At 39.3% G+C, this 27035-nt stretch overlaps 1 protein-coding gene across 1 annotated transcript in view; it reads left to right on the top strand.

The window, feature by feature from the left end:
- The window catches only part of LOC126088457 (immunoglobulin superfamily member 10-like), a 349239-nt gene that overhangs the window by 53971 nt on the left and 268233 nt on the right, over positions 1–27035 (top strand). The window lies entirely within an intron of this gene.

Consider the following 27035-nt stretch of genomic DNA (forward strand, 5'->3'; position numbering starts at 1 on the left):
AATTTATGTCACTCTCTACAATTTTTACCAATAAGAGAGCTCCTTCTGATCTGCTAACACGCTACCCCAAATGAAAAGACTTTGCATCAAGAGTTTCTGATAATCTCTCTCTTCTTGCACTTCCAATCATCTTAGTTATTAACGCCTATCTTTCAAACAGTTCGTCTTCCTCAGTGAATTGTAATTATGCAATACTTTTTTGTAAAAGTACTTTGGTTTTATTGAAAATTTCAATACACCATATTATTCCCTTCCCTTTCGACTAGAAAACACTGTGTTTCAACACAATTTGCATTCAGTTGGACGGCGTAGTAGGAGGACCTATACGCCGCAGGCGTACCACTCGATTGGTCGACGTTGGATCCAACGTCTTGTTGCATCATTACCCTCCCCATCATCAACATACTGCTCCTAAGGAGTGTATCTTTCATTAGGCCAAACATACGGAAGTCGAGAGGTGCGAGATCTATAGGGTGGATAAGGAAGAAAAGTCAAATGAAATTTAGCAAGCTCCTCACGGGAGCGCAGAGTTGTGGGAGGCCTTGCGTTGTCACGGAGAAGAAAAAGGTCGTTTGCATTTTTATGGTGACGAACACGCGGAAGACATTCCTCCAATTTTGTTAGGAAAGCACATAGCACTTTACAGTTGGCAAACACACCATAAGAGAGGACATCGAACAGAGTAAACCCTTCAAAGTCCCTGGAGGTCGTCGCTATGAATTTACCGTCTGATGGAGCGGCTTTGAACTTTTTCTTTGGTGGAGAGGTGGTGTGGCGCCAGTCCACGAATTGGCACTTTGTTTCCAGCTAAAGCATGAACCCATGGTTCATCGCCTGTGACAATGTTTGACAAAAGTTGTCGCCATCAGCCTCGTAACGGGCAGGCAGTTCCCTACAGGTGGTCCTACGTTGCTCTAGGTGCGGAGGAACCCAATGGGCATATACAGGGTGAGTCATTAACTAGTGCCACCAACAATAACTCCGATAGTATGACAGGAGCTGAAACGTTTGTTGGACAAATATTGCATGGGACAGCGGGGGCCATAATATGACGTTGGTTTCCTGTTGCTAGATTCAAAAAAAGGCTCTAAGCACTATGGTACTTAACATCTTAGGTCACCAGTCCCCTAGACTTAGAACTACTTAAACCTAACTAAGCTAAGGACATCACACACATCCATGCCCGAAGCAGGATTCGATCCTGCGACTGTAGCAGCAGTGCGATTCCGGACTGAAGAGCCTAGAACTGCTCGGGCACGGCGGTCGCCTCTGTTGCTAGATGGGGTTGCTTCAAAAGTATGAAAGTCAACATTGTTTCTTTTTTCTTTTCTTAAATGGGATACTATAGTTTGGTACTTATTTTCTGATAGCGGCTGTTGAGATGAATCCAATGATGTGTAACAGTAAGGTCTTTAAACGTCAACGAAAGACACAAAGGTGACATGAACGTCCTTTTACAGAAGGTGTTCGAAGTCATGACCACTGGTATCAATGCAGTGCTGCGATCTTCTTATCACATAGGCACTTATCGAAGCACATACTCTGACAGTTCTCTCTGGCATATCTTGAGGTGTAGTTGAAACGTCTTTATAAACAAAGTCTTGTACGAATGCCCGCAAGAAAACATCCAGAGGCGTCGAGTCTGGCGAAAGAGCCAGTTAATTGTTGGTGGAGAGTGATATGGTAAGAAATGATATTTATGGCGATGCAGAACACTAGCAACACTACTCTGGCTCTTGCCTGATACCCTTGTGATTTGACGTGAACTAACACAACGGTCTCGAACCACTGTGGAAAAGTGCCAATTTCCGTTTCCTCGTTAGTAACTTTCCTTCGCCGGATATGTTTCCGAGGCGTTAAAGATCCATGTGTTATCAGTTTATGATACACTTATTTAAATGTACGACATATAGGGTGAGTACGATGAGGGTATCTTTCAGCGTATAAGTCTCTCGATCTCATTGAATTATCTCCGTAAACGAGAAGCATATCGACTTGTTGTTCGAAGGAATATGTCATTCACTTTCGCTTGATTCGACGATACTAGTCTTACCGTCCGTATTAATGTTCTATTGCGAAACTGTCGAACGGTGTTTACATGTCAATGGCTCCTTAGATGGATACGCCATATTCGGCGAATATGTACTACTTGCACGATATACGAAAGAGAATTGTCAGAGCATTTGTTTCGATCAGTGCCGAAGTGATACTACTCAGTCCGTGATAAGAAAATTGCAGCTCTCCATTGATACCTATGGTCATCACTTCGAACACCTTTTGTAAACGGACATTCATGCCACCTTTGTGACCTTCATTGACTTTTGAAGACCATATTGTTACACATCATAGGATTCATCTTGACAACCGCTATTATAAATTAAGTACCAAATTGAAGAAAACCGTTTAAAAAAACAAAGTTGACCTTTATATCCCTGACGCGAACCAACCTAGAAAACAAAAAACACACATCATATTATGGCCCCTGTTGTCGCATGCAACATTTGGCCCACAAACTTTTCAGCTAGTATCTTACTTTCGGAGTTATTCTAGGTGGCAATAATTACTGTCCCACCTTGTATATTCGAGTACCCGTACTGGTGGACGAGTGAGTCATCACCACAAACAGAGACGTCCAGATGAGCAACGAGGTATTACGTTGTGATCCGTCGATCACACCGGACGGAGTGTCCGCGCCTTCCAACACTGCTGGAGTCACAGCCGAGTGCTCCGGGCCAGTACTCGGGAGATCTGGCACGTTTGCGAGACTTTGTTGAGAGTATGAGAGACACCGCTCACTACGACTCGCCGTGCTTTTGTTCACTGCCAAGTGTCTGTAGACGTTCTACAAGCACTTATGAATATGAGCAATGCTTTGGCTTTCCGCCAAAGGAACTCGATGACAGCTCTTTGCATGGAACGCACCTCTATTACAAACACCATTTTGAAGGCTACGTACAGAGCCGCGACCAATCGGAACTTCAGGAAAATATAGTGACTGAAAATCTGCTTGTGGATTCCGCCCACTTCGCCGTATTTTTCAGTTTTTCTCACTGAATAACAGATATCAGTTCAACATTCACTGCGTCGGTCTACAGCACATCAGTTTCTCCGATGTATTTCTATTCACTTACTTTTTTTCCCTTCTATGTGCTTGTGACTCATCCTGAATTGAAACTTCCTGGTAGATTAAAACTGCGTGCCGGACCTAGACTTGAACTCACCTTTGCCTTTCGCGGCAAGTGCTCTACCGACTAAGCTACTCAAGCACGACTCACAGCTTCAATTCCTCCAATACCTTTTGGGATGTAAGAGACGAGGTACAGGCAGAATTCAAGCGCTAAAGACGAGTCGAGAGTCGTACTTTGGTAGCTCAGTCGTTAGAGCACTTGTCCGCGAAAGACAAAAGTCCCGAGTTTGAGTCTCTGTCTGGCACACAGTTGTAATCTGCCAGGGAGTTTCATATCAGCGCACACTCTGGTGCAGAGTGAAAATTTCGTTCAGTTTAGGCTGAACTGTTGAAACAGCAGCCCCTTCTTTTCATGTAACCAAATCATTTCCTGGACGAGTATCTCCTGCACTCGCAAAATGGTTCTAGTCACTGACTAATGTACTAAAATGGTTGAACGTCAAGCTGATCGTCCTGAGTCAGTCATCACGGCATTCTTCATCCATATTATGAAAATACAGGCCAACTGCTGTAATCGAAAGTTCATTGCCTCTAGCAGAAATGCCAAGTGTTCAAAAAATGGCTCAGAGCACTATGGGACTTAACGTCTATGGTCATCAGTCCCCTAGAACTCAGAACTACTCAAACCTAACTAACCTAAGGACATCACACAACACCCAGTCACCACGAGGCAGAGAAAATCCCTGACCCCGCCGGGACTCGAACCCAGGTACCCGGGCGTGGGAAGTGAGAACGCTACCGCACGACCACGAGCTGCGGACAAACGCCAACATTATAATGATGTTCAAGTTCAATGCATTTAACATTTTTGTGGTTCTGTCATTAGGCAGTCCAAACCCATTTTGTCGGAATCATATTAATGGTAATTGTGACTGACATGTAGGGGACACCGGTAAGCTGAACTTTGATACGTTTTATACATTATTACTTCAGCTTCAATAAAATTTGGTCTTTATTAATCTTGAACGATCTTCAACAAAAGTATTAAAAGCTGAGCGGTTGTTGACATATGTATTGTTGTATATAACATAGTGCTCTGCTGCATGCTCTCTTATGAGAGAAGCCACCCACAATGTCATCCTCTTACGCCCAAGTCCTATCACTCGAAGTGCTATTGGCGGACATGCATGTCTAAGCAGTTTCAACCTCAATACCACACAAACCGCAGATGCCCAGCTCGATAACGGCGAACTGCCAAGAATTAAACATTTTAGTTATCTAGGAACGATAACATCAGAATGTCGATCAGCAGACACTGAATAAGTATTTCCATAATACATGGTATGATCACGTGGTGTTTGCTTTTGGGGGTTCTGTTTGGTGATTTTGGGTAGGAGGTGGAGGGAGAAAGGGAGTATAAGTCGTCCGTGTGCCCCCACGAAGTAGGTTCTTCAGCATAGGACGTGCGATCGCGACATCCCCCATCACCGAAATATTGAGTACGTTGGACTATAAACTGACAGAACACCCGTGGACTCCTCGATTATAACGCCGTCCCCATAAATGGAAAACTCTCGGAATCTAGGCTGAAATAGTACGGACACATATGACGCAGACATGAAGGACTTGTCATGAAAAAGACACTTTACATGGCTGCAAAGAGGAGAGGTGGACTCAAACCTGCTGGTTGAGAAACATCCAATGTAATATGAGTAAGCTAAGCCTCAGTGAAGACGTCGCTTACTAACGCTACAGACTGAAAACATCCCAATCTTTATAAAACGTCGAGAAGATCTAAATATTGATAATTGATTTTTCCGTGGGATATACTTTTCCTTATGGATTTTCAGTAGGTCCTTTCCATTGAGATATTCCCTTTTGCCCAAGACGGAGCTGAGCGTTCGTGATGTATATCGGGCAAGGTATTTAGTATGAAGTCAAAAATTCGTTCCTCACATCTCGTGGGTCCCCCATCAGACAACAGCACAGTGACTACCCAGCGATTCCCAGCTCCGCAATACGTCCAACTGCAAATGTTGGAATGGGTGAACCAACCAATCGACAACACTAATTTTTCAGTAGAACAGACGACTGGTTTTATCATAAACGGAATAAACAATGCCATGTTCCATTTCGTCAAAAATTTTATGCAGTTCATTGTCTAAAATTTGAATACGCAGATGAGTTCCGCGTGGATCTGAGGGAGCCAATCGTGAGTCCACACATTCAAGAAACGAGGAAAATTAATGACTCGCCAGAGTGGCGTCTCAAGCCATCTTTGAAATTCGAACTCTCGCCTATTAGCTGGACCTGCTACAAGGCCGATCCGAGCAAGTACACCGATAGTCGTCAACGTGCATGCGTTTGTAATTACATAGCGGTTCATACACTCTATCACTCATCCTTGTTTCGGTAAGTAGGAAAGGTAGTTGGGATGCCAAACATCAACCGTAACAAAAGTGGTAATAAAGCTCACGCAACTCGGTTCTCATCGTTGTCTTTCCTACTGGCATAGTAAAAATATGAGAAAACACAGGCAGAGAAAAGACGCTACGCAGAGCTTGGTAATTATAGAAGATCCCATCCAAGGTGGGTTTACTGGCGCCTTTCAACACGACCCCACGTGATTGGCAAGGCCGATCTCGAGTAACGGGAAAAAGCGAGTAGAAAGACGACTGAAGCAGCGTTCGGAAAGCGAAATACTTACAAAAATCAGTAAACCTACTTTGTCGGTCTTATTTTCGGGTACATATGTTTCTTAATCAGATGGTTCAAATGGCACTGAGCACTGTGGGACTTAACATCTGAGGTTTTCAGTCCCCTAGAACTTAGAACTACTTAAACCTAACTAACCTCAGGACATCACACATCCATGCCCGAGGCAGGACTCGAGCCTGCCACCGTAGCAGTCGCGCAGTGCCAGACTGAAGCACCTAGAACCGCTCGGCCACATGGACTGGCGTTTCGTAATGTTATAAGTTGCATCTCAGTATTTCAGGAAGCCAAAACGTAGACATTTAACATGTTTAACTCCGATAAACAACAATTTCACCTCTTCAAAAATGTCTTTACTTAAATGCCATCGAATTTTTCAGATTTATCTTTCACTATCTGACATTTTAATGTGGACAATCACGTGGAAAATTTCTGCATATGGGCGATTAACCCTAAGAAATGGATAGTAAGTACTGAATGACGTTGTAGTAAAACAGCACTCATCACACGGCACTCTGAATACCTCTTCTGGATATAACTAGCGTAAATTCATAGATACGTAGCAGGTAAACTTGGCATCTGTCTCATTTTTCTTAGAGGAGAGTGTTTATGTGTATCTCTTCTAAAGACTTTAAAGTTCTTTATTCATAGGTCTATTACACCCCTTATATAAGGGTGAAGTTGTCTTTCCTTCTCTTTTTCATATCCATCGTCACAGTTTATCGTTTCTCCTAACTTCGTTTTGTGCATTTTTTTCCACAGCCAGGTTTTAATGATTCCGTAATTTCTCATCTTTTTCTGCCTAATTAAATTTTTGAGCTATGTAGGACTGCAGTTCAACGTCTGAATTTTTCTGCTACCTTACGTGTACCAATTCCTTTTCAAATCCTTGTATTCTTTTAATGCCTTCCATTCCGTATGCACCAACTACGTTTCTTCATTTCTTTGGTGCAAATTCCATCAGCGGTAGCCATTCATCGTAAATAACTGTAGTTAACACCGTTTTCTCTAACACCGGTGCTGGATTGCATTGCTATTTCCGTTACTTTTGTGAGTAGTGACATGACTGCTCTGCATTTCTTACTGCCCAACTCATTTTCTGATAATCTTCTTCAATTAGTAACACTTGTTTAGTAGTAACAGTTGATTAGCCACAGACTTAGTAACTCCCACTCTCCGTCCATCAATAATTATTCCACATTTTGTATACAAGTCGTTATCTGCACCTTTGTCACCATCTATATTAAACTGGGTGAGAAAATGACAACAATGTTGTCGCACATTTCCTTTAAACACTTCTCTTATCCATTTCTGTCTCCTGAACTCTATGTTTCTGATGCACTTCTCATATCAATCACCTGTCCTTGCAGTCTACTGTTGCTTAATGTAAAGGTTTGAATTTTACCATCCACTTCACTTCATCGAAAGTATTTTCCCAGTCGGCGAAGCAAACCTGTTACTGCCTTCAGCGTAGATTTTCAAAGTTTTGGTGTACATCATGTACTAGTCGGTCATTATACACGTTAACCAGTGGTGTACATATGCAACAATAATGTAGCGAACGTCTTACTTGCGTTTTTATCCGATTTCTTATGCTGAACTCTCCGTTTTAAATATCCTCCTCTCTCGATGTCCATTTGCTTAATTAAATATTTCAAACTTTACTATCCGTTCCAATTAATCCAAAGCATTCTTCTGATTAGCGAAACAATAATGCATCTCCCTTTGCTGTGAACATCGCGGATGTGGTGTACAAGACCTCATCTACGAGTCTGCCCTCATACACTTTGCTGATCTCTTTCTTTCCTCTAGAACTCTTGAACGTATTTGTCTTCCGAGCTATTCTATCTTAATTTAGTATTTTAGACTATCATCCAGCTTCCCTTGATCAAAAGTACTATTCCTATTGTACAATCATGCATCTCCATTAGCTACAGAACTTCACAAATTGCTCATATTGTAACTTCCCCACAGTAAAATAATATAAATAATATTCTACTTTAGTGTAACCTCCCAATAAATAAATTGCGCAACCTATCAATAATAAAATGCGACTAATCTCTCAATAAAATTGCGACTCACTTACAACCTTTCAATAATTGACTGTGAATTTAAACTGGTAAATTTTGGACGTCAGCAGTGCTGCGTCATGGCCCTGAAAATTCATTCTGAATAAATTGAAAAATCTTACCTCAATTAGGTCGCCGGATAACGCGTATATATCTGCTCCTATAAGAAACTTTTCTGGCGCAGCTAAGTGTAATGGTGGCCGATAGATTTGTCATGTATAAAAAGAAACAACTGATTTTTCTTTTCAATAATCGGGATGTCCAAGCATTGGAGAAATTAGTAAATTCTTTAAATTGAAATGAATGATTGTCAAAAGTTATTTTTCATGAGAAAAATTATTATTAAGAGACTTTTTTTAAAAACATTTACATGGGACATGATATAACAATACTACATATGCGTGAGGCTGCTTTTACCTTATACTACAACGCTCAGGCTCCGCCATCGCTCCACCACGACCGGCCCAGCCAACATGATACACCAGTTTGCTCGCTAGCAACAACTACAACTGCTACACAGTTCCTACTGTTGACAACACTGCTCTCTGGTGTGAGATTCTCTTATAGCTTACATATCGCAGGCAGCGCGTGAGCAATCCATCGAAATTACATCTGCTCGAGTGCGCTAGCAACAAATTCCTTAACCATGGACCTCTTACATAAGCCTCCACTGGGTTGGGGAGTGGGGGGCAAAAATTTGGCAGCGATGGTGAGTCGATTGGACTTGCCATGAGCACAAATTTTTCTATAACCTATTTAGTTTACTAAGTCTTCAATCACCGAGTATATACATGTAATTATCATTATTGATAGATACAGAACATATTAAGAAATGACATAAAGTGCATACGCAGTGAGTACAGAATATAGTAAGAAATGACATAAAGTGCACACACACTGTATACGTCTTTATGATTTTACAAGAATTTAAACACATTGAGAAATGAAATAAAGTATACATGCATTGTATAAGTCTTTACCATTTTGAAAGAATTTAAACGTATTGAGAAATGAAATAAAGTGCATACGCACTGTATATATCTCTATAATTTTACAATAATTTAAATGCACTCTATAAGTCTTCAGCATTTTTACATGAACTGATCACATTAACAAATGACATGAAGTGCACACAAAGTGAATAAGTCTTTAGTATTTTCTTACAAGAACTGAATACATTAACAAATGAAATAAAGTGCACGCACACTGTGAAAAGGTTTTAGCATTTTGTACAAGATCGGGATACATTAAGAAGTCAAATAAAGTGCATATGCACTGTAAAAGTCTTTAGCATTTTTATATGAATTAAATACATTAAGAAATGGAGTAAAGTGCACACACACACACTGTAAAATTCCTTATCGTTTTTACAAGAACTAGGAAAGGAATGGGAAGGATAGGATCATGGTTGTAGCACAGTAGGTTGCACGTAGCTGCACTGAAAGTCCATATCTTTCTACAGAAGCACAACACCAAGTGAGACAATCTGAAATTATCTTCCTCAAGTATTTATCAGTGTGGCCAGGCATTGAAATGTTACATTAATTTTGTATGTTATCATTTTGTTAGTACATTAGGTACACCAAACTGGAGGACCTAAATAACATCTCCATCGTTCAAGGTGGTGGACAGCTTGATACGTCGACACCACTTTCTTGTAGAATCCATCCTCTTACATCAACGTAGAGTTAGTGCAAAAACCGAGTATAGTGCTCCATGATCATGAGGATGGACAGGACATACGGTTATTGCAGTATTTGCTGGTAATTAGGTCAGATGGCGAATGATACATAAAGTCTTACGCTAGACATCATTCAGAATTACACTAGTGTATCAACCGATCTGAATAATTATTGGAATTCATTGGCTATTAACACAGGATTTAAGTAGTATGTATGGAGTATTACAGAACATTAATCATAAGTCAACTTATTACAGTAATTATTGCCATAGATTTTATGCATAAGTCATCTAGTTACAGTAATCATAGCCATAGCATTTATGCATAACTCATCTCATTACAGTAATTATTACAGAATATTATTCATAAGTCATCTAATTACAGTTTTAGTCATCTAGTTACAGGAATCATTGGCATAGCATTTATGCGTAACTCGTCTCATTACAGTAATTATTACAGAATATTATTCATAAGTCATCTAATTACAGTAATAATTGGCATAGCAATTATGCATAAGTCATCTCTTACAATAACCATTGGCATAGCATTTATGCATTAGTCATCTCATTACAGTAGTCAGTGGAGTTCATTTATGCCTATATCATCTTGTTACAGTAATCAGTGGCATTCATTAATGTGTAAGTCATCTCATTACAGTAATCAGTGGCATTCATTGGCCAGTTACTAAACATGTAGCAAGTATTGAGTATTACAAAACACTACTCATAACTCATGTCATTCCAGCAATTATTGGCATTCATTTATAGTGTATAACAAAATATTATTTACAGAAATTATTGGCATAGCATTTATGCATAAGTCATCATATTACAGTAATCACTGGCATCATAAGTCATCTCATTACAGTTACTAAACATGTAGCAAGTATTGAGTATTACAAAACACTACTCATAACTCATGTCATTCCAGCAATTATTGGCATTCATTTATAGTGTATAACAAAATATTATTTACAGAAATTATTGGCATAGCATTTATGCATAAGACATCATATTACAGTAATCACTGGCATCATAAGTCATCTCATTACAGTAATTATTGGCACTCATTGGCCAGTTACAAAGCATTTTTATGCATTATTCAGAAGTCATCATTCAAAACAAGAGTTAATTATTGGCATAGCATTTGTGCATAAGTCATCTCATTACAATAATCATTGGCATAATATTTATGCATTATTACAAATCATCATTCATAACTCATCTCATTACAGTAATTATTGGCATCATGTCATCTCATTACAGTAACCATTGGCATTCAGTTATGCATAAGTCATTTCATTACAGTAATCATTAGTATTTTTCAGAAGTCATCATTCAAAACAAGAGGGTGTTCCCTCTGCGGTCCGCGCCCACCAGTCCCACTTCTGGGTCTTCCATCTTCGGTCTGGTGCGCCTGGAAGTCCGTCACGGGGTCGTTTTCCATCTCCATGTCTCTGGTTAAAATAGCTGATGATCTTATGAACTGTGACACAGGGTACCAGCTAAGCAGAGCCTGGGATCCAGCTCTGGAATGGTTAAAGGAGCAACGGGGCCAGCTGCAACCCTACACAAACAGAAGAACCAGAGACATGGAGATGGAAAACGAGCCCCTGACGGACTGCCAGGCGCACCAGACCGAAGATGGAACGCCCAGAAGTGGGACTGGTGGGCGCGGACCGCAGAGGGAACATCCAGAGCCGCAGCGGACGAAAAACGGAGCGGCAACGCTCCAACAGGTCATGGTGAGCGGGCGCGGACCGCAGGGGGAACGCTTGGTACCCGAGACCGTAGATGAAACCCCCAGACCTTGAGTAATAGATACAGTGTCTTACATTTAAATATGTCTTATGTCACTTGGTGGGCGCGGACCGCAGAGGGAACACCTAGAACCGCAGCGGACGGAAAACGGAGCAGCAACGCTCCAGTAGGTCGCAGGCGGGACCACAGTGGAAGCGCTTGCAGCCGTTGGTGGAAGGGGAAGGCCATAGGCATAAATACTGGACCAGGTCCACTCGAGGAGCAGTCTCAGGTCGCACCTGATGAAGGTCACTAGCTACATGACCGAAATATCGTGCAAGTACGACGCTGATATCCGGCAGAACACCCGACAACCAGAGATGTCATTAGATCGCCGGGAGAGCCCGAAGAGTTACAAGTAGAGTATATGTCATCACATTCATAATTAATAGGCACAACTGGGTAAAAGAAAATGCAAGTACTAGAACAGGTTTAATATCTAACTGATGATAGGATATTAATATCATGAGAAGCTTCTCCTGGAAAAAATACAAAATGGATTATTGAGCTGAAAGAAGAAATGTATTCATATTATGCAGAAAAGTAGTAAACTTCGAATTAACAGGTAATGAAACGTGTACTCAATATGTATGTACTCTTGCTGTCTTTCCCAAAACATTCAGTCATTATAATATGTGAGTTAAGACATACTGTCAAAAGGAACTGCCACAAATACTTAAATAACTACGTAGCATATCTTAACTAACAGAATATATATAAACTTCATCTTCATCCTCATCTGCAAAGAAAAACTTCATTATTCATATTACCATAACTTCATAATTATCATCATCTGCAAAGCAAAACTTCATTATTCATCATCGCATTACCATTCTCCTCATACAACTATTCATTATCATTCATTACTTCATACAGTATAGGGTTTTCTTACTTCCAGCATATTTCATCACTAAAATTAACATGTGTAATTCTGTCTAACAGCTTGCATCTATCGCCTCGTATTCTGAAAGAAAAACAATTAGTTAAGACTGCTATTATACAGTGTGTATAGTATATTCTGGTTAATGCTTGTTAATTCTGATCCATTTATTCTTCATGACAAGGTATTGCATTTTCTTTCTTTCATTCCAGTTGTGAAATTTCCATTTTATAGTAAACCACTGTGGTTGTATAATTTATTTCCTTTGCATGGTATTGCTTTCTGAAAATGATGAATATGGATTAATATTTTGCATTTAACTCTTATACCCATTAAATAAAAGCTTGTTTCTAGTGATGTAACTAAGCATACACCATAGCATGACAGAAAACGTATTATGTCATTATGTCAAAACATAGACAGTTTTCAAGTGCAAAAAATGTACACGCAGTATCATAATGTAGTAGCAAAAAATGTAGAATAGTCAAGATATTGAGATATCATTAGGAAAAACGTCAAAATCAACTAATGTTTGTTACATCTTAAAAATTTCATAGTGGATACAGATAAAATCTACTTTCGATTCGAAAACAATCAAACACACACAAAAAATGGAAAGTGTGCACGGTCTGAAGTCTAACGACGAGAAAAGCGACCTACTAACCTTACCTTGCAGAGCACTTGCCAAAAAAAGAAATACGATAATTATCAGTAATTGGCCACATAAATATAATGGCATAAGAGGTCATATATATATATATATATATATATATATATATATATATATATATATATATATATATATATATATATCAGGAAATGGCATTACAGTGTGATAGATCATTGAGTATGTTCATTCAATAAAGGGTTTAATATTGGAGACATGGTGATTGCCTTTGCTTTTTCTGGTTCTCAAAGCTTCGACATGTACTACATTGGGGTGAGGAATGCTGTGAATTCTATATGGACCTGCGTATAGAAGCTCAATTTTACTGCATCTACTCTTTCCTCTGTTGGATAAATAGTGTGTGCGTACAAATATCTTCTGTCCTATGTGAAAGTCACGGCATGTACAAAACTGTTTTTGCAGTTTTCTCCGGCGCTCTGTGGCACGTTTGATGTAGATGAGTGCAATGTCAATTATTTCATGGTGGCGTAGTCGACGAGATGTAGGAAAGGATACTTATTCTTTAATTTTTTTAAGTGGTTCAACATTTTTTCAAAATAACAGTCGGAGATAGCTTAGTAGATTCATTTGGTATCGTATTAATTACATCCTGGAATGAGAGTATGTGTGCGTCCCAATCAATATGTTTTTATGGCAGTATATTCTACATAGTTTACCAATTTCTTTCATTACCCGTTCACAAGGGTTCGAAGAAGCGTGATACCTGGATATATAGAGCGGAGAAAAGTTTCTAGCTCGTAACATACGTGTCCATACCGCAGATCGAAAACGTGGTCCATTGTCGTAAATAACTTTCATTACATGCCCTACATGAAATAAAAAATGTTTTACAATTGCATTCGAAATAGATTTAGCAGTAGCTTTGCGTAACGGAGTGAAGGTTACAAATTTCGAAGTGAGTTCAACAGCGACAAAGATGTAGCAAATCCTCTATTAGATCTGGGAATCGGACCAAACATGTCTACAGCGGCCATGTGTCTCAATTTAACGGATACAATGGGATGTAACGGAGGAATATGTGAAGTCGTGTCTGATTTAGCTTTCTAGCAGCTTTTACGTGACTTTAAAACTCGTCGAATACGTTTCTCCATGTTCGCAAAATAACAGTTCTGTCTCAGTAAAAGAAAACACTTTCTGGCTACATAATATGCGTAACTTAAATGTGTATACCAAATTAATTTGTTAACAAGTTTGTCAGGAATACATAGTAACCAGTTATTGCTGTCAGTGTGAGAGCGGCGAAACAGAATATTATTGCGTACAGTATAATGGTTTCTAATGGTAACGCTACTCTTATCCTGCCAAAGGTGTTTAATTTATTTCCATACGTTGTCATTGCTCTGCTCTTGTACTATGTCTCGTAATGACGACGAAATGAAATTTTCAAATGCAACTTGTTGAATATACATGACGCTAGAATTTGCTTGGCAGAATTTGGTTGCGATGTCTTGCTGATTGTAGCTGAGAGAGCGGGACAGTGCGTCTGCTAAAATATTTTGTGTACCAGGAATATGTACAATTGTAAAATTAAATTCCTGTAAATAAAGTTTCCATCTGCTAAACCTGTCATGTCTAAATTTAGCGGAAAGTAAAAACTGTAGAGCTCTATGTTCTGTGTAAACGGTAGTATGTCTTCCATAAAGAAAATGCCTAGATCTCGTAAATGCCCATAGGACACATAATGTTTCAAGTTCTGTGACAGAATAATTGCGTTCAGCTGGTGACAGAATGCGACTTGCAAAAGCGATGTTTTTAATTAGCGTCTTCCTCAATTTTCTGAAAAATGTGTACGCCTAAAGCGGTGTTAGAACTGTCGGTGGCCATGGAAAATTTCTAGTAAGATCTGGGTGTGATAAAAGAGGTGCATTCAACAGGGCATGTTTCAAATTAACAAATTCAGAATGTGCTGGGCTATCCCAGGACCAAATAGCGTGTTTACCCAGCAGTTGGCATAATCTAGGGGTGTCTAAACCAGAGTAATTAATAACTTTACGGAAAAAGTTAATTAATACCAAAAAGCTGCATAGTTGTTTCTTCGTCGTTGGAACAGTAATGTCACGTAAAGCTTGAAGTTTTTCCGGGTCAAGCACAATACCTTCTGCTGAAATTACATGTCCAAGAAATTTTATGGAAGTTTTGCCACAGTGCGATTTGCTAAGATTAACTGTGAGTCCTTGTGCACGAAAAGTTTGCAACAGTTATTCAAGAATCAGATTGTGCTCAGTCCAATTAGCTTCTGCGATAAGGATGTCGTCTACATATGTTGTGATTCTGTCTTTCAGTTCTGTCGGAAGTATAGTACTCAAACCGCGAAAAAATGCAGCTGAAGAAATTGTCAGACCGAACGGTAATTTGCAAAATTGATAACAATCATCAAAACAGAGAAAAGCTGTGTACTTTCTGCAGTTCGGATGGAGCTGGATTTGCCAAAATCCCGATTTCAAATATAATGTGGAATAAATAGCAGTACCATGAAATTTCTGTAAAAGTTCTTCCCGTGTCTGTGGGCGATCTGTTTCATTAATAATAATGTCGTTGACATGACGCGTATCAAGCACGAGTCGAAGTGAACCATCCTTTTTCTTAACAATATGGAGCGGGTTTATGTACGGACTAACTGCCGGTTCAATAAGTCCTTGGTCTAGCATAGCTTGTAATTCTTGCTTAACTTGTACTCTGTGAATATAAGGAATGGGATAATGTTTAGCTTTAAATGTGTCGTGCTGTTTAACTTGAAATTCATGAATAAAACCGGACATAGTACCAGGGATGTTGTCAAAAACTGGAGCTTGCTGTAAAAGAATATTGCATATTTGAGTACGTTCGACGTCTGTATTTGCACTGCTTTGTTTTACTTTATCACAAATCATCTGCATAACGTCATAGTCAGCTTCGTCTGGTGTATTATAATTGTGTACGTACGTACCTGTGCACAATGTGGAATGACAGTCCGTGTTACGCGATGTAGAAAAGACCCGTATTCGGTTAATTGCCTGTTCATCTGCAGATAAAGCGTGCTGATATTCTAATTCCAGTTGTACATTCTCATCGTTTAACATTAAACAGGAATTTTGAAAGTCAATAATTGCGTCATGTTGTACCAGAAAATTCGTACCTAAAATAACGTATGTTGTCAATAAGGGAACAATCCAAAAATTTTAGTGGAACGTATGACCTGCAATACATAACGATAAGTGTGTCTGTAATTTTACATCTACTCCTTTACCAGATACTGCTCCTTTTACTTTAGTTTTGCCTAATGGTGACGTAGGATAAATATTCCCTTTGTTATATTCGTTGAAGGTTTCTTCATGTATAATTGACATAGGTGATCCAGAACCGATTACTGCTGACAATGTGGATGATCCAATCTTTACTTCAATGACAGGGTGGGAAATGGTTTAATGAATAACTGGTTTTTCAAGCAAAAGAGTGTCTCGGATGTCGCCAAAAGTAATAACATTTTCGTGAACAAGAGTCTGCGTGTCAAAAGTATTGTTTACGTTGCTGGAAGATTCAGTCTCTGCTGTATCTAGTCAAATTCTTTCTGATGTGCTGTTATTTGAGGGAGGATGCTGTGGCATCTCGACTATTTGTACTGTTCTGTTATTTCTTCCTGACGTATTAGGTTCGGGATGATACCGACTGTCTGGTTCATTCATAATAATGTGTTGTTGTGGATGATTCTGCTGCTGGTAAGACCGACTGTGCTCATTACTTTTACGTCTGTCATAATAATCATTGCTATACGGCGCGTTGCGATACGAATTGAAATGATGTGTCTTCTGTACGTAGTGATTTCCTTGCTGCTGTGCGTTGCTGTTTGGTGTGGCCGACGCCATACGTGTAGGCGGCGAAACATTAAAGCTCGGTTGACCTTTTAAATCACATTGTTGGTTAGGTATGCTAACCGGCTGGTTTTGTTGCTGTTGTGGGAGAAAGCCTCTATTGTTACCAAAATGCGTTTGCTGTTGCTGATAATTTTGAAAGTACTGATAATTAAAATTTTGTCTGCTGTTAAAATTCTGGTGGTTGTCAATCCGAGATCGTCTATCACCTTTGCTATTAAAATAGCGTGGCTAGTCGTAATTACTGTATGCTTGTTGGCCTTGGTTATGATGTGAAAACTTTTTGTTAATGAAAGAATAGTCTGATTGCTGAACTTCCAAAAGCTGTAGCAGATCTCTAAATGCCGAAATATTTTCTTTCTGCTGTTCTGTTAAAACTGATACTCTTAACGATCGTGGTAATTTGGAAATACATAATTGCATACGTGCTGATTCACTGTATGGCTCACTTAAGTATTGGTTTTGTCGGACCATGTGTTCAAAAAATTGCGTGACAGTGGGAAAATTTGAGTTCTCATAATTCGGTAAACGAATTAATTGATCCTTGATTCCGCGCTGTGTCATCTTCGACCAATACGCTGACTGAAAAGCATTCTGAAATTCTTATACCGAATAACATCGTCTCGCGATCGGTCTCATACGAGTTGCCGGTTCGCCTTCCAAACAACTGCAAATAAATTCAATTTTGTGTTTTACGGGCCAAGCTGCTGGAAAAGCAAAACTAAATTGTTGTATCCGATCCAAGGGGTGAATCTGCGTTCTGTCATTCTTAAATACCTTAAATTTTCACACGGATAGAAAGTGCTTATAATCAAAATTATCGTCTCTGTATGTCTGAGCAGGTTTGTCTGTGACTGTTCGGAATCTAAGTCACGTACACTCTGTAAATTACCTAAATTACACTGGCTGTTTGAATGTGACAAATGTTCACAATGTGGCGTATGCTGTGACGTGTTAGAGGCTGAAACGGTTTTAATTTCTGTCACTTCTTTCAATAAAGACGACACTTTTCTACGCAATGTATTGTTGGACGAACTTATCTGACTGATTGTCTGCTGTAAATTTTGGAATTGGGGTGTTTGATTGAAAGAAATTGGTGACGTATCGTCTGATTTGGTGTCATTGTTATTTTTGATAACGTCAATACGACTGGCCAATTCATCAAATTTTCCAGTCAGTGTTTTTACGTGGTTGTCGTTTTTAGTGTCACAAGCATTAATTTGTTTTTGTATTTTACATGTGGTTTCGTTCAATTTCTTTACGTCTGCTTTGATGGCATCAGGATCCTGCATTAATTCTAATTGTTCAAGTCTGTTGGTCACTGTCTGAAAGGCTACTGTGTGTGTGTCTGTTTTTGTTTTAAGATCGGAGATTTCATCATGCAATTCGGTGATCAGCTGTTTGATTTCGCCTGATATTGTAGCAATATTGTTGTCTACGTATGTTTTTGCCTTCGTAAACAATTTACGCTAATCTTCCTGTCTCTGTGCAGTAATTGTTTCCATGACTTGTTTCTTTACTTTGTTCTGTTCCTGTATACATTTACGGTAACGCGTTTGACTGTTTTGTAGGTGGTGATTAAAATGTTCGTCAATTATGCTGTTTTATTGTTCAAATTTCTTGTCGACTTTCGCGTCCAGCGTGTGTGAAAGTTCTGCTGACATTAATTTAAACTCTTCGCGTAACTGTGTTGCGTTTTCAGAACATTGTTTAGCGACTGCACTAATTTCATCTCTAAGTAATTTCGTTGTGGCTGCATGTGTAGTGCGTATCTCTTCACTATTATTCCTGGCACAGGCCTAAATTTCCTGACGTAATTGTTTTTTGTTCTCACTACACTGCTCCGCAACGGCTGTAATCTGGTCAGTAAGCTGTTCAATAGAGGTGTCAAGTTTTTCATTAATTTGTTTGAACGATCTGTCGTGTTTTTCATTCGACTGTTTAAAACCTTCATTAAGTTCTTTGAAATTGTTGTCTTGTTTTTCATTCGATTGTTTGAGATTTTCATTAAGTTGTTGTTTGAGATTTTCATTAATTTGTTGTTTGTGATTTTCATTAAGTTGTAGCAATAATGCCATACCTCGATCCATGCCAAAATTAGCTGCTGTATTCTCTTTGCTGTGTGATGATGTACCTGCATGTGTCTGGTTTTGTGTACCGGTAATCATTTGGTCATTGTCTGATTCACAAAAAGGTTTGCTAATCGGATGTGCACTGTTGGTCACTACATCGGAATCAAATAAATTTGACGTGTCTTGTATATATTGTTCACCTTCGTTAGAAATATTTATCTGTTCACTGTGTAAATTTTGCAAATCAGGTGTCTTAAACTGGGCAGCGTTCATTGTAACGGAAAGTGCCGCGTCATCAGTTGTTGTTAAATTTACAGTGGACGCAATTGAATTCCTTTGCTCATCATTTAGATTAGAACCATTACTAGTGATCGGCACGCACTGATTATCTGTAATTAGAGGATTATCACTATTACACTGAGTGTCGCTAGTACTATCGGTCAAATAATTCGAGTCGGCTTTTTCACTCATTGAACATCGCGATGTACTGTTAGCACATTTCCGCGGCATTTTTCACAATTCAAAGTTACGCAGAAAATCAAACAAAGACAATGCAAAATGGAACAAATACACTTACAACAAAGAGCAATAAATTGCTGATGATCTGTGAAAGAAAGAATGACAAGTTAGTAAATGCGTTGCGCCAGATGCAAACTACCTTTAACAATAGTGCAAATAAGAGCAGATATATAACTGACTACTTCTCATAAATTCACAAAAATACGATCCTGGCCGGTTGTCGCCAAGTGTAACCTCCCCACAGTAAAATAATATAAATAATATTCTAATTTAGTGTAACCTCCCAATAAATAAATTGCGCAACCTATCAATAATAAAATGCGACTAATTTCTCAATAAAATTGCGACTCACTTATAACCTTTCAATAATTGACTGTGAATTTAAACTGGTAAAGTTTGGACGTCAGCAGTGCTGCGTCATGGCCCTGAAAATTCATTCTGAATAAATTGAAAAATCTTACCTTAATTAGGTCGCCGGATAACGCGTATATATCTGTTCCTATAAGAAATTTTTCTGGCGCAGCTAAGTGCAGTGCTGGCCGATAGATTTGTCAATTATAAAAAGAAACAACTGATTTTTCTTTTCAATAATCGGGATGTCCAAGCATTGGAGAAATTAGTAAATTCTTTAAATTGAAATGAATGATTGTCAAAAGTTATTTTTCATGAGAAAAATTATTATTAAGAGACTTTTTTTAAAAACATTTACATGGGACATGATATAACAATACTACATATGCGTGAGGCTGCTTTTACCTTATACTACAACGCTCAGGCTCCGCCATCGCTCCACCACGACCGGCCCAGCCAACACGATACACCAGTTTGCTCGCTAGCAACGACTACAACCGCTACACAGTTCCTACTGTTGACAACACTGCTCTCTGGTGTGAGATTCTCTTATAGCTTACATATCGCAGGCAGCGCGTGAGCAATCCATCGAAATTACATCTGCTCGAGTGCGCTAGCGACAAATTCCTTAACCATGGACCTCTTACAATATTACAAAGTCTTTTAAACAAGTTCCCGCCGACGAAGTCCCTTCTTCGCAAGGTCCTCCAAGTGTACTTTACTATGTTACCGACAGAAAGCCCGTTTCTGAAATCGCACAGCAATTACGCACTGCGGCAAGTGGCGAGTCGTTACGGCCTGATACTGCGACACACGCCGGTCGTTTCTATTACTGTTATTTCTTGCGCAATATCTCGCAAGCTTTATAGTCTCGGACGCATGGCTGTTTCCCGCCTAACGTCCCCCATGGGGGCAGTTGTCCGTCCGTTCGAAGCACCCGCAGCCCTGCTCCACGAGAGACACGAGTCCTGATAAGATCTCACCGGCTGTATGCCGTTCCGGCGAGATTCCATTCCGTGTCTGCCGCCCCCTTCGTCATATCACACACGGCTCGCGCCTCGCTTGTCTCACCACAGGTATAATGGCGCACACTCCTGTTACTGCTCATAACCATCCCTCTGTGCCCAGTCCATAGGTAGCTCTGAATGTTGTGGCGTTACCTATGCTGGTAGTCTGACCCCATTCAGTATATCTCAAGTACCCCACAAATTCAAGTTGAGTACTTTAGCTGTGTAGTATGACCAATTTGATTGACGTAGTCAGTTCTACGCTATGACAGTGAAGTTCACTTGTACTGTCACATCTCGTTACTACGTGCAATATGAACATTGGTAAATCAAAACTATCTTCACAGCTCAGTATTTATTGTGTAATCAACCCTCAAACGTGGCTCCTGAGTGACATCACATATATTTTTACACCTTTCCCAATTTACGTTTAGTTGACATAAACAAAAATTATAAGTATTTCCAGTCCAATTGGCGTACAAAAATCTCAAGTCACTCGCTAGTGACTCGTGACCTGTATGTAAACAAGTCCCTCACCCCTTCATTTTAAAGGACGTCATGGCACAAAACAGAGTAAAACAAAATGCCTTTAACAACATATTTGAACCTCCTGACTGCGACCTCCATTTGTAATAGTATTAGTTGAAGTCTTCTGTTGGATATTAAATTTTTCTGTATGTATCACAACGTGGTATCAACCATACTTTCGTCCACTGCTACATCCACAAAACTCTCAGCCATTTGTAAAGATAAAGTAGAGGATTTTCTCTCTATTTAAAATGATTGAATTCTTATGTGTCTGTCGTCTTAAAGTAATTATTCTTCCAAAAGTGCTATCAGATAGCGCGTCTGTAATATTTCAGAAGTTACGGGAATTTGAGGAGATGGGACCTGGATAAACTGAAAGAACCAGCGGTTGTAGAGAGCTTCAAGAAGAGCATTAGGGAACGACTGACAAGAATGGGAAGAATAACAGTCGAAAAAGAATGGGTTGCTTTGAGAGATGGAATAGTGAAGACAGCACAAGATCAAGTAGGTAAGAAGACGAGGGCTGGTAGAAATCCTTGGGTAACAGAAGAAATATTGAATTCAATTGATGAAAGGAGAAATTATAAAAATGCAGTGAATGAAGCAGGCAAAAAGGAATACAAACGTCTCAGAAATGAGACGGACAGGAAGTGCAAAATGGCTAAGCAGGGATGGCTAGAGGACAAATGTAAGGATGTAGAGGCATGTCGCACTAGGGGTAAGATAGATATTGCCTACAGGAAAATTAAAGAGACCTAAGGAGAAAAGAGAACCGCTTGTATGAATATCAAGAGCTCTGATGGTAACCAAGTTCTAAGAAAAGAAGGAAGTATATAGAGGGTCTATACAAGAGCGATGTACTTGAGGAGAATATTATGGAAATGGAAGAGGTTTAGATGAAGATGAAATGGGAGATATGATACTGCGTGAAGAGTTTGACAGAGCACGGAAAGACCTAAGTAGAAACAACGCCCCGGGGGTAGACAACATCTCATTACAACTACTGACAGCCTTGGGAGAGCCAGGGCTAACAAAACTCTACCATCTAGTGAGCAATATGTATAAGACACGCAAAATACCCTCGGACTTCAAGAAGAATATAATAATCCAAATTCCAAAGAGAGCAGGTATTGACAGATGTGAAAAGTACCGAATTATCAGTTTGATAAGCCACAGCTGCAAAGTACTAACACGAATTCTTTACGGACAAATGGAAAAACTGGTAGAAGCCGACCTCGGGGAAAATCAGTTTGGATTCCATAGAAATGTTGGAACACGTGATGCAGTACTGACCCTACGACTTATCTTAGAAGAAAGATTAAGGAAAGGCATACCTACATATCTAGCAATTGTAGACTTATAGAAAGCGTTTGACAATGTTGACTGGAATACTCTCTTTCAAATTCTGAAGACATCAGGAGTAAAATACAGGGAGCGACAGGCTATTTACAATTTGTACAGAAACTAGATGGCAGTCATATGAGTCGAGGGGCAAGAAAGGGAAGCAGTAATTGGGACGGGAATAAGACAGGGTTGTAGCAGATCCCCAATGTTATTCAATCTGTATATTGAGCAAGGAGTAAAAGAAACAAAAGAAAATTTCGGGGTAGGAATTAAAATCCATGGAGAAGAAATATAAACTCTGAGGTTCCCCGATGACTGTAATTCTGTCAGAGACACCAAAGTACCCGGAAGAGCAGTTGAATGGAATGTACAGTGTCTTGAAAGGAGGATATAAGATGAATATGTACAAAAGTAAAACGATGATAATGGAATGTAGTCGAGTTAACTGGGGTGATGCTCATTGAATTAGATTAGGAAATGAGACACTTAAAGTAGTAAAGGAGTTTTGCTGTTTACGGAAAAAATAACTGATGATGGTCGAAGTAGAGACGATATAAAATGTAGACAGGCAATGGCAAGGAAAGTGTTTCTGAAGTAGAGAAATTTGTTAACACCGTGTATAGATTGAAGTGTCGGGAAGTCGTTTCTGAAAGTATTTGTATGCAGTGTAGCCATGTATGGAAGTGAAACATGGACGATAAATAGTTTAGACAAGAAGAGAGTAGAAGCTTTTGAAATGTGGTGGTACAGAAGAATGCTGAAGATTAGATAGGTAGATCACCTAACTAATGTGGAGGTATTGAACAGAATAAGAGAGAAGGGAAATATGTGACATAACTTGACTAGAACAAGGGATAGGTAGGTGGGGCAAATTCTGAGGCATCAAGGGATCACCCATTTAGTTTTCGAGGGCAGCGTGGAGGGTCAAAATCGTAGGAGGAGAACACGAGATGAATACACTAAACAGATTCAGAAGGATGTTGGTTGCAGTAGGTACTGGGAGATGAAGATGCTTGTACAGGATAGATTTGGATGAAGAGCTGCACCAAACCAGTCTCTGGACTGTAGACCACGGCAACAACATGGAGGATTTAGTATCGGTAATATTATTCTGATAATATTAATTCAGCTGATGAGTTTAGATTAGAGTTGTAGGTGTAGAACAAAACTTTTTGTCCTTCAGAATGTGCTGAAAAATATGTTGCTATTCACAACAGCCTTTTAACTGAATGTGAATCTTACACAACAGCTTCCTTTATTCACATGAAAAATAGTTTTGGAATGAAATAGGAATAGTGCAACTATAACGTTATTGCAAGAATATTACTTTATTTTCATGTCTCACCCGATTCACCAAGAGTATTTGATCACATCTCCCTCTCTCTCTCTCTGACTACTCTGTTGTGAGTTGTTGTGTCTTTTAATAACCAGGGTCTTTCTCTATCTTTACTCCCCTGTTATGTTGTATGTTTCATGGGTATTACTTGTTGTCGTAATTGTCAGTCTGATGACTGGTTTGATGTAGCTCTTTATGCCACTCCATTCCTGTGCCAGACCATTCAGCTATGCGTGCTGCTGCAGCATACATCCAATTGTACCTGCCTATCATAGTGTCAAAACATGGCCTCTTTCTACATTATTTAGCCTCTGGACGCGTATGCATCTCCAGTTTGTCGATTCATTTTGTCCTAGCAATGAATTCCACCAGGTTCTTTTTAGTGAAGTTGAGGTCAGAAGCAGTTCAATTAATTGTCTCAGCAATAATGTTTCGATGAAGCCCTTTGATCTTCAGAATATTCTTCTGATGCAGCACATTTCAGCAGCTTATCTTCTTGTTTATGCTACTTATCGTCCACGTTTCACTTCATTATAGGGCATCCAAGTAGCTGACGGGAATAATATACGGGAAAATGGAAAAGGAAATTCAGAATCTGTTAGATAGCTATAAGTTTTGGTTTAGGAAAGGTGAAGGCATGAGTGAACCATTTTTCACGTTGCGCTTGATAATGGAGGAAAGACATAAAAAAAATTAAGACAAAGTGAAGGGTACAAAATGTTAGAAGTTCTGAGACAAACAGCAGTAAGCTAAAGGAAGAGTTTGTCGGCCCATCTGTTAAATTTACATATCTCATATCAATGATAGATATAAAAAAGTTGAAGACTGGGGTTAAAGTTCATGGGGTAAAGATATCTTTCATAATATTCGCTGATAAAACTGTTATTATCACTGAAAATGAGGAATAATTACAGGTCAAATGAACACACACTCAGGATTCGGAGTAAACCGGAGAACGAGGAAAGCAATGAGGAAGTGAAATGAGACTACTGTAGAATTTAACATCACAATAGGTAACCAAAACTTAAACAAAATTAAGGATGTGTGCTATTTTGGAAGTATAACACCCACATTGAAAGAAGCCAGGAGTATATAAAAAGCGGATAGCCCTATAAAAGAGGGCATTCCTGAACAAAAGAGATCTGTTAGTATCTGAAGTAGGACCAAGTTTGAGCAATAATCTTCTGAAAATGTAATTCTGCAGCACAGTATTGTATGTTGGTGAAACATGGACCGTTGGGGAAGTGGTACAATAAGACAATCGAAGCACTTGAGATGTTAATAGTATCTGACGCAACTGACGAATCACAAAGACCTTCCTTCACGTTTCAGCAATAAAAATCAGTGTAGATCGCTGTAAAGTTTGATTTTTAGCTACGGTAACTAGTTTCAGTCTACATGGCCATCAACAGACCAAAGTCTCTGAAATTCACTCGTATGACATTCATAATGAGTCATGTATGACAAAACGTATCCATCTAAAAACTGACATAAATGAAATGGTAAGAGGAAATGGTGAATTATACAGATGAGGTGTGCAGCCCGTTTACTGAGCCTGTTGTGAAGCGTCTTATGGAGCCTGTCACACACAAAGTGTACTTCAATCATGTCAGCATGAAATATGTGGACAATATTCTGGAAATCATAGGCCTGTTTTTCGAAGTAAAAGGTACCAATGTAAGTTACGTCACCAGAAATGCTTTAGAGATGAAACAGAAACAAACTTAGTTAACCACTGATATATGTTTTACCAGTCTGGTATTTACAATACTCAGTGTTACACCAGTGATAAACAACAGTGCGACATACACACTGCAGTTTCTTTATCCGGTTCAGGATCGTACCACTGGAGTAGCAAGAACCAAAGCTATAAGAAGTTAGCTCCTTTTCAAAGTGAATATTCTGTAGGCACCAGAAATGACGTTTAGAATTATTAGATAACTCTCAAAAACGTTTATTACTGGATGCATTAGAAGACATAGAAATTTATAGCCATAGCAAGTTTCGCCTCAAAATTTGTTAAACGAGCATTTGTTAAACGAGCAGGTAGGCTTCATTTACATGTAGTTGTAGTTTTGACGTTCTGCCATTTTTTTACATTTTACAGCATCGCTTTGAATGTAAATAGTAGGACATAGTGAAAAAAACTGGTTTTTAAATAAACTTTGATTTCAGTTTCACTACATCATATTTTTGTAACTAGGTACTATCATGTTAAATTTATAGATTGGTTCGATGATTCGGGGGGAGGGTCCCAAGCAACGAAGTATGGGGAAGGAAGTCGGCCACGCCCTTTCATAGGAACCATACCGGAATTTCCCTGAAGTGATTTAGAGAAATCACCGGAAACGTAAATCAGGACGGCCGAACGCGGGTTAGAACCGTCGTCCTCCCTATTGCGAGTCCAGTCCGCTAACCACTGTGCCACCTGTCTCAGTGCTTAATTTACAGTGAAAGGTTAAGAACGGATACTATAACACTTAGAACTGTCACGAAACCATAATATTTGTTTATTATGTTTCGTTGGAGCCGTAGTTATTTTAGTATAGTAGCGTTTAATGAAAGAGGGTCCAATGGCAGCGAGTATAAAAGTTGTAGCTAGACACGGCAATGGCAACGCGAAGCACTAGGTTTTGAGCATTGTTACACTGGACCAGTAGCGACGGGAGCTGCTACTCTGTTACGTGACAGACAGCAATATTTCTGTGGGGCAGTGATTATCTTTCATTGTAATATGACTCTAACTTTGTTAAGGCACGTATAATTAGTTGACTGTCTGTCTCTGCAAGTACACATGATGTGTCTAGTCACTATATAGCATGAGCCAAAGGGCAGATTTTAATATTTTGGGTCTTGTTATCTGCCCATTAAATGTTTTTACAAATATTAGTTGGTTTTAAAGAAAGTTGTACTTCATTTTCACGTGCAGCGTAATGTTTTTCTGTTTACAAACACGATATTTGTGAAATTTTATCGTATTTGGTAAAGATCTCGTAAGAAATAGCGGGCAGACCTTTCCCTCTATAACGCCTGACCTTCGATAGCTAGATTTTTCCGCATTTTATAACACG

The sequence above is a fragment of the Schistocerca cancellata genome, chromosome 6, assembly GCF_023864275.1.
Source record: "Schistocerca cancellata isolate TAMUIC-IGC-003103 chromosome 6, iqSchCanc2.1, whole genome shotgun sequence".
Taxonomy (NCBI): Eukaryota; Metazoa; Arthropoda; class Insecta; order Orthoptera; family Acrididae; genus Schistocerca; species Schistocerca cancellata.